At 35.0% G+C, this 10991-nt stretch overlaps 1 pseudogene; it reads right to left on the bottom strand.

The window, feature by feature from the left end:
* Window positions 1–246: 246 nt before the first annotated feature.
* Window positions 247–1657, bottom strand: LOC120165059 (annotated as a pseudogene).
* Window positions 1658–10991: the final 9334 nt, after the last annotated feature.

Raw genomic sequence — 10991 nt, 5'->3', positions numbered from 1 at the left:
CATATCTCATGAAATCATCACTATCACCTTCATCCACATTAAATGTAGCCATCATAGTAAGACTAAAAAAATCAAGAGTTATATCGTCAGAAAAGCCACTCCAAATGGTTACATGTAAGGTATTAGGATCCCCCTCAATTAACTCTAAAGAAAGTCCTTGCTTAAAGTAGACTGCAACAGTTTTACCATCAAAATCATCCAAAACGAAGACTCTTTTAACATAAAGTCTAATATTCTTCATCTTGGGATTGGTTATATCATCATTTCCCATTGGATAAATGGCTGGGCCATAAAGTACAGAACGAAACTCCACCTCACCCTCAGTTGTAAAGTGTGATGATGCTAACGGATCCGAGTATTCATTAAAAGTTTTCTTGTAGAACTCATTGTATTCCTCTATTGTCACCTCCTTAGGATTACAAAGCCAAATAAGTTAAGTTTAATTTGTAAGCTCCCAATCCTAGTACCTCTCCACAACCTTCTTTATTTTCTTATTTTTCTCAAAGTTTTCATCTTGACCAGGCTCTTTGGCTTCAACTGGGTCCTCATCAACTTCAACCTCTTTAGTGATTCCCTTCTCCTGCCATGTATAAATTGGGAAAGAAACAAATTGTGAATAATTTTTCACAAGCTTTTGAATCTGTTCTGGATGGGCAAAACCTTTGTCATCACTCTTAAGATACAAAGTAAGGCGTGCTCCTCGAGGAATAAGATTCTCTAGATTTGTCTCTTCCCGAATAGAATAAGAGCTTGCATTTGCCTCTCCTTCTCATAAGTATTGTTTATAAGATTTTGGACTATTTATTGAGACAACTACCTTATCAGAAACCAAAAATGCTGAATAGAAACCAACACCAAACTGACCGATCAAGTTGCTATCTGTACCAGCATCTTTGCTTTCCTTCACAATCTTCAAGAACTTAGCAGTTCCACTTAGTGCAATTGTTCCAAGACAATCAACAAGTTTTTGTTTTGTCATACCAATGCCTGAGTCAGTAATTGTTATTATCCCATTGTCTTTATCAGTTTGGATACGAATGTCAAGATCAACAACTTCCTTTAAAAGCTAAGAATCAATAACACTTATATACCGTAAGTTGTCCAAGGCATCGCTTGTATTACTGATAAGCTCACGAAGAAACACCTCTTTGTTGTTGTACAAGTTGTTGACTATAAGATCCATGAGCTGACTAACCTCAGCTTGGTACTCATATTTCTCAGCTGGAGGTGGAGGTGAATTGCCTGAATCAGATGCAGTCACGGTTGACTCATAACGACTTCCCAAAATATAATCATTTTTCAAGTTCAGTTGAGCTGAATATCTAGTCGTGTTACATTTCCCTCCCGTTAGTGCCGAGTACCACCTGTTATTATTATCACTCCCCTCTTTCGAGATAAGGATGGGAGTGGACGAGGCAATTGGAGCACTGATATGCTCAAACTCTTTTCTCTTAATAAAACCCCTAACATCCTTCCCATCCATCAAGCACTCAATATTCAAAAGTGCCTTGGGATTGGCACTAAGTACCTTTTTTAGCTTCTCACAAACTGCCCAGAGCCTAGTACAAGCCCTAGCATTTTGGAAGACATCAATCTTGTATTCCTCTTTAAATTTTGTAGTAAAATACTTTTTGAAGGTAACAATATAGACTTGCATGCTAGCATGTCTGTTGAGTTAATCGATTGACGGATTTGGCCAAGAGGGGGGTGAATTGGCAATTAAAAATTTGATGGAAGCTTTTACAGAAAATTGAAAGTAATTGCACAGCGATTTAGAGTGGTTCAACTTTCTCAATCAAAGTCTACGTCCACTACCTTAGCTATCCACACTAAGGATTTTCCAACAAATTCACTAATTTGTTCTTTCTTTTGAGGCCAAAGAGATAACCTTACAACATCCTCAAGAATATACCCCAATTCTTGAGAACACTCTTTCCCAAAGAGAAGATTAATAATTTGCAAACTTACAAGGAAAACCTCACAAGGTAAGATGTTTGCACAATTCTATAACAAGAAAAGAACACTCAAAGATAATTACAAATGAGCACAAATGGTGTTCTTGAAAGCAAAATGAATATTGAAAGGAAAATTGGCTTGATTTGCACAAACATGGTGTTTGATGCTTTCTCTCTTGTTTCTGTATAATTTCTTGTTGATCAAGGGCTTCAGAACTTGTTTAAATACACCTTGAATCACTTATGAACGTTGGGGATGATTAGTGAAGATCATATAGCCGTTTTAGTGTGAAAACAATTAATAAAACAGCTTGGAGCGTGGGGGGAATCGGTTCCTCCTCATAGGGAATCAGTTCCCTAAGTGTAAAATTCAAATATTTTGACCGTTGAACAGGGGGGAATCGGTACCCCCTATAGGGGAATCGGTTCCCTCCGAGTATTCTGGAAATCTCGGAGCCAAACCATTCAGGGGGGAATCGGTACCCCCTTGGGGGGAATCGGTTCCCTCTGAGCAATCTGGAATTTTTGGCTTTGAAATGGTTCGAAATACTTTGAAAGATTATTTTGAAATTGTTTTAAGATTAAAACTTAATTTTACACTTAAGTAAGGATTAAAAATGATTTTTGAAATATTTGGAGTAATATTTTGATATTCGAATAATTATATCGAATATACTTAGAAAATAATTTGGAAAATCTTAAAATTCATTTAACTTAATTTGTTATATCGAAATATCAAAATGTTTTCAACAATCTCCCCCTTTTTGATATAACAAAACATTTTAGTAATTTTAAGATTTTGAAATCAAGTTTTGAAATTACTCCCCCTTACTTTAACACTTCTCCCATTTACCATTTTTAAAAATTTTAAAAACACACACTTCTCCCTCTTTTTGTTAAATCAAAAAGATTCAAAGAAAAGTGAAAATCATTTAGCCAATTGATTAGGTATATGTATGCATAAGCTGCTAAGATAACAATCAAGAGAAACGTTAGTCATTAGTTCCATAATCAATATTCATAAGCAATGTGATATGGAAAAATTGGTCATATTGCTAATAATGATGTAAATGATGCAATAATGAATAAATCACACCAAACATATAAGTTCACACCATCCATAAATCCAAACAAATTCACAATCCACAAATTTAAACATTCCAAAATATTCAAAATGTTAAAACAATAAGTTTGGAGTTCAAAGCAAAATATAGAATCAAACATCCGTAGGAGGATCGGGAGGAGGAAAACGAGCTCGCATAGCGGCCATCTCATGTGAGAGTGCATCAATACGTTCATTCATTGAAGCGTTGTTTGTTCGCATCTCTCGGAGAATCTCTAATTGTTGAGCTCCCATTGTGGATAAATGGGACTCTATAGAAGTAAAGCGCGAATCCATGGTCGCATATCGGAAATCAAATGTCTCCATAAAGGATTGAAAATATGGAGGCATTTGAGTCGATTGTTGTTCGTGCTCCTCGGGTTGCTCAGGCTCATCTTCCGCTTCATCGATATCCCTCATTAATTGTTCAAACTCTGGATCTTCGTCAGCTTCGAGTGGAGCTTGTGAAGAACTAGCTCCCGAAGTAGTTGCAGAAGATCGAACCCATTCACCGGTTTCTTTATTTTTGACCCATCCCGCTCTTGTTAAAGAAAAAAGATTGATTTGTTTCTTAAGAGGAAAGGAGGCATCTAGACCAACTCGAAGCTCGATTTTAGAAAAGAGATTACTAAGGATACAACTGTAAACTAGTGAAGAACAGAGTTTCTTATTTGGCACTAGGTTAACGGTTTCAACAATCTCAGCAAAGATAATCTCGGAAAGGTTTATTTTTATATTGTGTTCAAAACAATGCAACCACCAAAGATCTAAAGCTCTGAGAGTAAAATAACGACCCCTGGATGGTCGAAACCACCAAGTGATCATGAGATAAAGAAAACGCTCATGAAGATCTAGAACACTTGCACTATCATTTCGTTTATATCGTGAGCCTAAAACTTGTTTTTCATTTGATAAACCTTCATTATCCAAGCCTAAGGCATTGGCTATGTAAGCCGGATCAAGATGGAAATATTAACCTAGGAGGTAGGAACGTACTCCTATGGTTTTGGTTTTGTCACGATTTTTTATACAAACGGCATTACAATAGAAGATACGAACAAGTTGATGATAGACAACGGGTTCAAGTTCGAAAAGTTTATCAAATTTTCATTCGTGCAAGATAGGGAGATATTTAAAGTTAATAGCAACCATAGCTTGAAGAGATGGGATACGTTCTTCCCTAATCTTATACGAGTCAAAAATATTGGTAAAACCAATAACGATAATCTTTAGGACCCGGTTGATTGAAACAAGAATTTTGGATAGTCAAGTTAGGATCAAGATTTGGAATAGGATTTTGAGGAATAGGAGGAGGATTTGGAGGTGGATTTGGTTGACGACTAGAACGACTAGATGAAAGATCTAGCACGTTTAGGATTGGACATGGTAAAGGAAATCGGAATAGATTGGATAACCTGCAATTTTAAAAACAAATGTATGCAATTCAATTAATCCCAAAACTCAATTGAGTCCTCAATATTTCAAGGTTTTCTAAATCAATTCTAATGGGCAAAGTTTTTGAAAAACTTTTGAAAAATATGGTTTTGAGAAACAATATATGTATAGTTTTCATAACAACAACATAATTTAATCAAAACACAATAATTTGAAAAATAACATTTTTTTTAATTTCAAAAATTTAAAAATTTTGGAAAATTCTTGTGTTTTTGATGAAATTAGTTGTAACATCTAGTTTCTAATCACTAAACAATCAATGCCCGATCACTATTTCAACATAGAACTAATTAAAACTAATCCTATGTTCAAAATCAATGAAATAGAGAGTTTAGAAAAATTTACCTTGAAAGATGAAGATTGAGGGGATTTAGATGTTGTTTGCACGATTTTAATGATTCCAACAGGTTTAGAAGATGATATTTGATTCGAATTCCGATTAATATCGTTGATTTGAGGCAAAAATGGAGATTTGAGAAAAGTTGAGAGAGAACGGTGGAAGAGGGTTTGAGTATTTTGGGGTTTTGGGTGTTCTTCCCGATTTAACAGAACCCCAGGGGGGTATCGATTCCCCTGTGGGGGGAATCGGTTCCCTCATTAGGGGGGATCGATTCCCTCTGCACCAAAATGCTAAAATCCGATTTTTAAGCACACAAAATGCTAAATTAATCTTCTCTAGTGGTATAGGCAACTCATATATTGAAAAATAATTATGTTCAAACAATTAAATTAATCTTTAATCGATATTTGAACATAAAATTAATTTTTCATCAAGAATCATAAACTCCCCCTAACTAATAGCAATGAATGCAATCAAAAATTACTATTATGAGCATTTTTCAGTATTTATTAAAAGTGCTGAATTATTTTAAACACTAAGTGAAGATAGGTCAGTTAAACCTAATTCTCTCCTAAGTGTCCAAAACCTTTCCTTATCTAAGGGTTTTGTAAAAATATCCGCTAATTGATGCAAAGTATCAACAAATTCTAGAACTACATCTTCCTTAGTGACATGGTCTCTAATGAAGTGATGTGTAATTTCAATGTGTTTAGTTCTAGAGTATTGGATGGGATTTTTAGTAAGACAAATAGCACTAGTATTGTCACACTTGATAGGAATAGTACCTACTTCAATTCCATAATCAAAAAGTTGTTGTTTCATCCATAAAACTTGTGCACAACAACTACCGGCTGAAATATATTCCGCTTCAGTGGTAGATAATGCAACACAATTTTGTTTCTTTGAAAACCAAGAAATCAACATATTTCCAAGGAATTGGCAAGTACCAGAGGTGCTTTTCCTATATAATTTACATCCTCCATAATCCGCATCAGAGAAGGCATGCAAGATAAAACTAGAGTCTCTAGGATACCAAAGTCCTAAACTAGGAGTGTCCTTAAGGTATCTAAAGATTCTCTTAACAGCTAGTAAATGTGATTCCTTAGGACATGATTGAAATCTAGCACATATGAAAAAACTAAACATAATGTCCGGTCTACTTGCAGTTAGATAAAGCAAAGAGCCAATCATTAACCTATATAATTTAACATCTACACATTTACCTCCTTCATCTAAGTCAAGCTTTGTTGAAGAGCTCATTGGAGAGTCATGAGGTTTCCCATTTTCCAGTCCAAACTTCTTGAGCATATATTTCACGTACTTAGGTTGATTAATGAAGATGCCATCTTTTCTTTGCTTGATTTGGAGTCCCAAGAAAAATGAGAGCTCCCCCATCATGCTCATCTCAAACTCACTTTGCATTAGCTTAGAAAATTCTTGGCAAAGAACATCATTAGTAGAACCAAATATTATATCATCAACATAAATTTGAACTACTAATAAATCTTTACCTTTATGCTTTAAAAACAATGTAGTGTCAACTTAAGAACATGATCTGGAAATTTTGAATCTTCAAAACCTGGAGGTTGTTCCACATACACTTCTTCTTTTATAAAACCATTTAAAAATGAACTTTTAACATCCATTTGATATAATTTAAATTCATGAAAACATGCAAATGCTAATAACATTCTAATTGCTTCCATCCTAGCTACGGGAGCGTATGTTTCATCATAGTCTATGCCCTCTTCTTGAGTATACCCTTGAGCAACAAGTCTAGCCTTGTTTCTCACTATATTACCACTCTCATCAAGCTTATTCCTAAATACCCATCTAGTACCTACAGTAGATTTATTACTAGGCCTTTCAACTAATGTCCATACTTTACTTCTCTTAAATTGATTTAACTCTTCTTGCATAGCCATAATCCAATGTTCATCATTTAATGCTTCTTTAATATTCTTAGGCTCTATGCATGAAATAAATGCAACATAATTACAAATATTTCTAAGAGAAGATCGAGTTGTTACCCCTTTGGATGGATCACCTATAATCTCACCACCCTTGACATAGTTGTACTCTCTTGGATAAGATACTTCCCTTTCTTCAATGGTTGGATTCTCAAGAGGATCATGAGTTTCCTCATTCTTCGTTTCTTTCTTTGATGATGGTTCTCCAACTTCATGTCTAACATCATTTGTATTTATAACACCTACATCATCATTCACACAAGAATCCTTCTTTAGAAGGGGATTATCATCGAAAACAACATGTATAGACTCTTCTACAACTAAAGTTCTTTTATTAAATACTCGATAAGCTTTAGAATTTAAGGAGTAACCCAGAAAAATTCCTTTATCACTTTTAGCATCAAATTTGCCAAGGTTTTCTTTACCGTTGTTTAAAACAAAACATTTACATCCAAAAGGATGAAAATAGCTAATGTTAGGCTTTTTATTTTTGAAAATTTCATATGGAGTTTTCTTTAAAATTGGCCTAATCATTACTCGATTAACAACATAACAAGCAGTATTTGTGGCTTCCGCCCAAAAATATTTTGGCAAATTATTTTCACAAAGCATGGTTCTAGCCATTTCTTCTAAAGTTCAATTTTTCCTCTCAACAACTCCATTTTGTTGAGGGGTTCTAGGTGCTGAAAAATTATGACTAATACCATTAGAATTACAAAATTCAATAAATACAAGATTTTCTAATTCAGTGCCATGATCACTCCTAACACTAGTTATAGAGTAACCCTTTTCATTTTGGATTATTTTTGAAAATGTGATGAACTGTTCTAATGCTTCATCTTTAGTACTTAAAAATAGAACCCAAGTATATCTAGAATAGTCATCTACCAAGACAAATGCATATTGTTTTCCACCAAAGCTAGTAGTCCTAGTTGGCCCAAAAAGATCTACATGGATCAATTGTAATACTCTACTAGTTGATACGTCATTAATGGATTTAAAAGAAACACGCTTTTGTTTTCCTTTAGCACAAACATCACAGATTTTATCATTATCAAATTTAAGCTTAGGCAACCCTCGAACTAAATCACCTTGAATTAGCCGTTGCAAAACACTCATACTAGCATGTCCTAGTCTCCTATGCCATAACCAACTATCATGTTCATCCTTAGCAACTAGGAATAAATTAGTCATATCAAAAGAATCTAAATGCACCATGTAAATGTTCCCTATTCTATGACCAACAAGCATAATCCGATTAGATGCAATGTCAATGACTTTACAACCATTAATTTCAAATAAGACATTGAATCCTTTATCGCATAATTGACTAATACTCAATAGATTATGCTTTAATCCATTCACATATAAAACATTTTTAATTTGTATGGAAGAGGTATTACCTATTGTACCAATACCTTCAATGTGACCTTTTGAATTGTCTCCAAAAGTCACTTCTCCTCCATTTTTGGTGTTAAGCTCAATGAACCGGCTTTTATCTCCGGTCATGTGTCTTGAGCATCCACTATCAAGGTACCATGAATTTGAATTTGTTTCCCGTGCCTTGTAGCAATGCTCCTTTCCCTACAAACATAGATTAATTTTTGATTTTTGGTACCCAAATTCTTTTGGGTCTATATTCATTAGTTTCCAAAATCCTAGTCCCCTTAGGTATCCATTTGTGTAGGATATTTTTATCTTTAGTAGTAATGAGTTCTTTAGGAACCCACATACTTCTAACGATTTTTCCATTAGAGGTTCTTTGGGGACCTCTATGATTGTAGTTTCTAAAACTTTTTCTAATAAAGTTGGATTTTGAATTTCCACCTTTTTCAAAATGTTTTGTTCCAACTTTATCAAAAGAAGTTTTAAGATCATAAATTTTCTTTTGATGATCATCATTGATCTTTGAAAGTAAATTTTGCAAATCTAAATTTTTCTTTTCAAACTCTTCTAGTTTGATTTGCAAATCTTTGCTTTTACTTTCAAGATCGTTGTTGGTTTTGGATATGAGTTTGTTTTCATTTTTCAATTTTGAAACATCGTTTTTATATTTTAAAAATAATTTCTCATAATCCGAAGCCAACCCATTATATTCCTCTAATAACTCATCATAGGATAAATCATCAAAATCGGATGAGTTAGAGGTTACCTTAGAATCTTCCCCAAATGCCATCAAGAACAAGTTAGCTACTTCTTGTTCCTCTTCATCGAAACTTTCTTCATCGCTCCATGTAGCCACATGAGCCTTGTGATTATTCTTTGATTGACCATTTTTCTTCAATTGTGGGCAATCATATTTAACATGCCCTGGATTTTTGCATTCGTAGCAAATGATTGGGTCCTTCTCTTTCGGTTCATTTTTGAGGCCTTCATTTCGTTTGAATTTTCTTCCTCGATAAGGTCTCATCATTTTTCTGAACCGTTTGGCAAACAATGCCATTTCCTCGTCATCGTCATCGTTATTCGAATCACTCTCATCTTTTATGGATTTGAGAGCAACTCCAATGTTTTTCTTCTTCTCATTCTCCTTTGGTGTCTCGTCAATCTTGTCGAGGTCCACCTCATCTTCGAGCATCATTTCATGAGTGAGGAGTGACCCAATTAGCTCTTCAAGAGTTAAGGACGTTAAGTCCTTAGACTCGATGATTGTCGTCTTCTTTGATTGCCACGATTTTGGGAGGGAGTAGACTAACTTCCTCACAAGCTTTTCATTTGAAATGATCTCTCCATATGATTTGAGACCATTGACAATCGTTGAAAATCTATCCGTCATAGCTTTGATATCTTCATTTGGTTTCATCCTGAAATTTTCATAGCTATGCGTTAGAATACTAATTTTAGATTTCTTTACCTCATCGGTACCTTCATGAGTGACTTGAAGTTTGTCCCATATTTCTTTGGCGGTTGTACACGATGAAACTCTTCCGTATTCATCTGGTCCAAGAGCACAAGAAATGATATGGATGGCTTTGGAGTTGAGCTGGAACATTCTTGTCTCTCCTTCACTCCACAACCTTGGATGAGTGAGAGGTTTGATGTATCATTCTTCTACAGCATTCCATGCTCCCATGCCACTTGCTTGAATGAAGTACATCATTCTATTCTTCCAATAGGCATAGTTAGCTCCATTGAAGAAAGGACGCTTGTTGACGGGCATCGAGTCAAGACCGGAGTCGAAGTTTGAAGCGGAGGCCATTGATGACTTTGATTATTGATATAACTCTTCCCGAATCGACTCAAGAGGTGATTAAACCTTCAAATGAGTTAGGCTCTGATACCAATTTTTGAGTTAATCGATTGACGGATTTGGCCAAGAGGGGGTGAATTGGCAATTAAAAATTTGATGGAAGCTTTTGCAGAAAATTGAAAGTAATTGCACAGCGATTTAGAGTGATTCGACTTTCTCAATCAAAGTCTACGTCCACTACCTTAGCTATCCACACTAAGGATTTTCCAACAAATTCACTAATTTGTTCTTTCTTTTGAGGCCAAAGAGATAACCTTACAACACCCTCAAGAATATACCCCAATTCTTGAGAACACTCTTTCCCAAAGAGGAGATTAAAATTTTGCAAACTTACAAGGAAAACCTCACAAGGTAAGATGTTTGCACAATTCTAGAACAAGAAAAGAACACTCAAAGATAATTACAAATGAGCACAAATGGTGTTCTTGAAAGCAAAAGGAAAATTGAAAGGAAAATTGGCTTGATTTGCACAAACATGGTGTTTGATGCTTTCTCTCTTGTTTCTGTATAATTTCTTGTTGATCAAGGGCTTCAGAACTTGTTTAAATACACCTTGAATCACTTATGAACGTTGGGGATGATTAGTGAAGATCATATAGCCATTTTAGTGTGAAAACAATTAATAAAACAGCTTGGAGCGTGGGGGGAATCGGTTCCTCCTCATATGAAATCGGTTCCCTAAGTGTAAAATTCAAATATTTCGACCGTTGAACAGGGGGAATCGGTTCCCTCCGAGCATTCTGGAAATCTCGGAGCCAAACCATTCAGGGGGAATCGGTACTCCTTGGGGGGAATCGGTTCCCTCTGAGCAATCTGGAATTTTTGGCTTTGAAATGGTTCGAAATACTTTAAAAGATTATTTTGAAATTGTTTTAAGATTAAAACTTAATTTTACACTTAAGTAAGGATTAAAAATGAT

This window comes from Hibiscus syriacus, unplaced genomic scaffold, assembly GCF_006381635.1.
Source record: "Hibiscus syriacus cultivar Baekdansim isolate YM2019G1 unplaced genomic scaffold, ASM638163v2 tig00111566_pilon, whole genome shotgun sequence".
Lineage (NCBI taxonomy): Eukaryota > Viridiplantae > Streptophyta > Magnoliopsida > Malvales > Malvaceae > Hibiscus > Hibiscus syriacus.
Note: the sequence above shows the minus strand (reverse complement) of the source record. Positions and strands in the feature narration are given on the sequence as shown.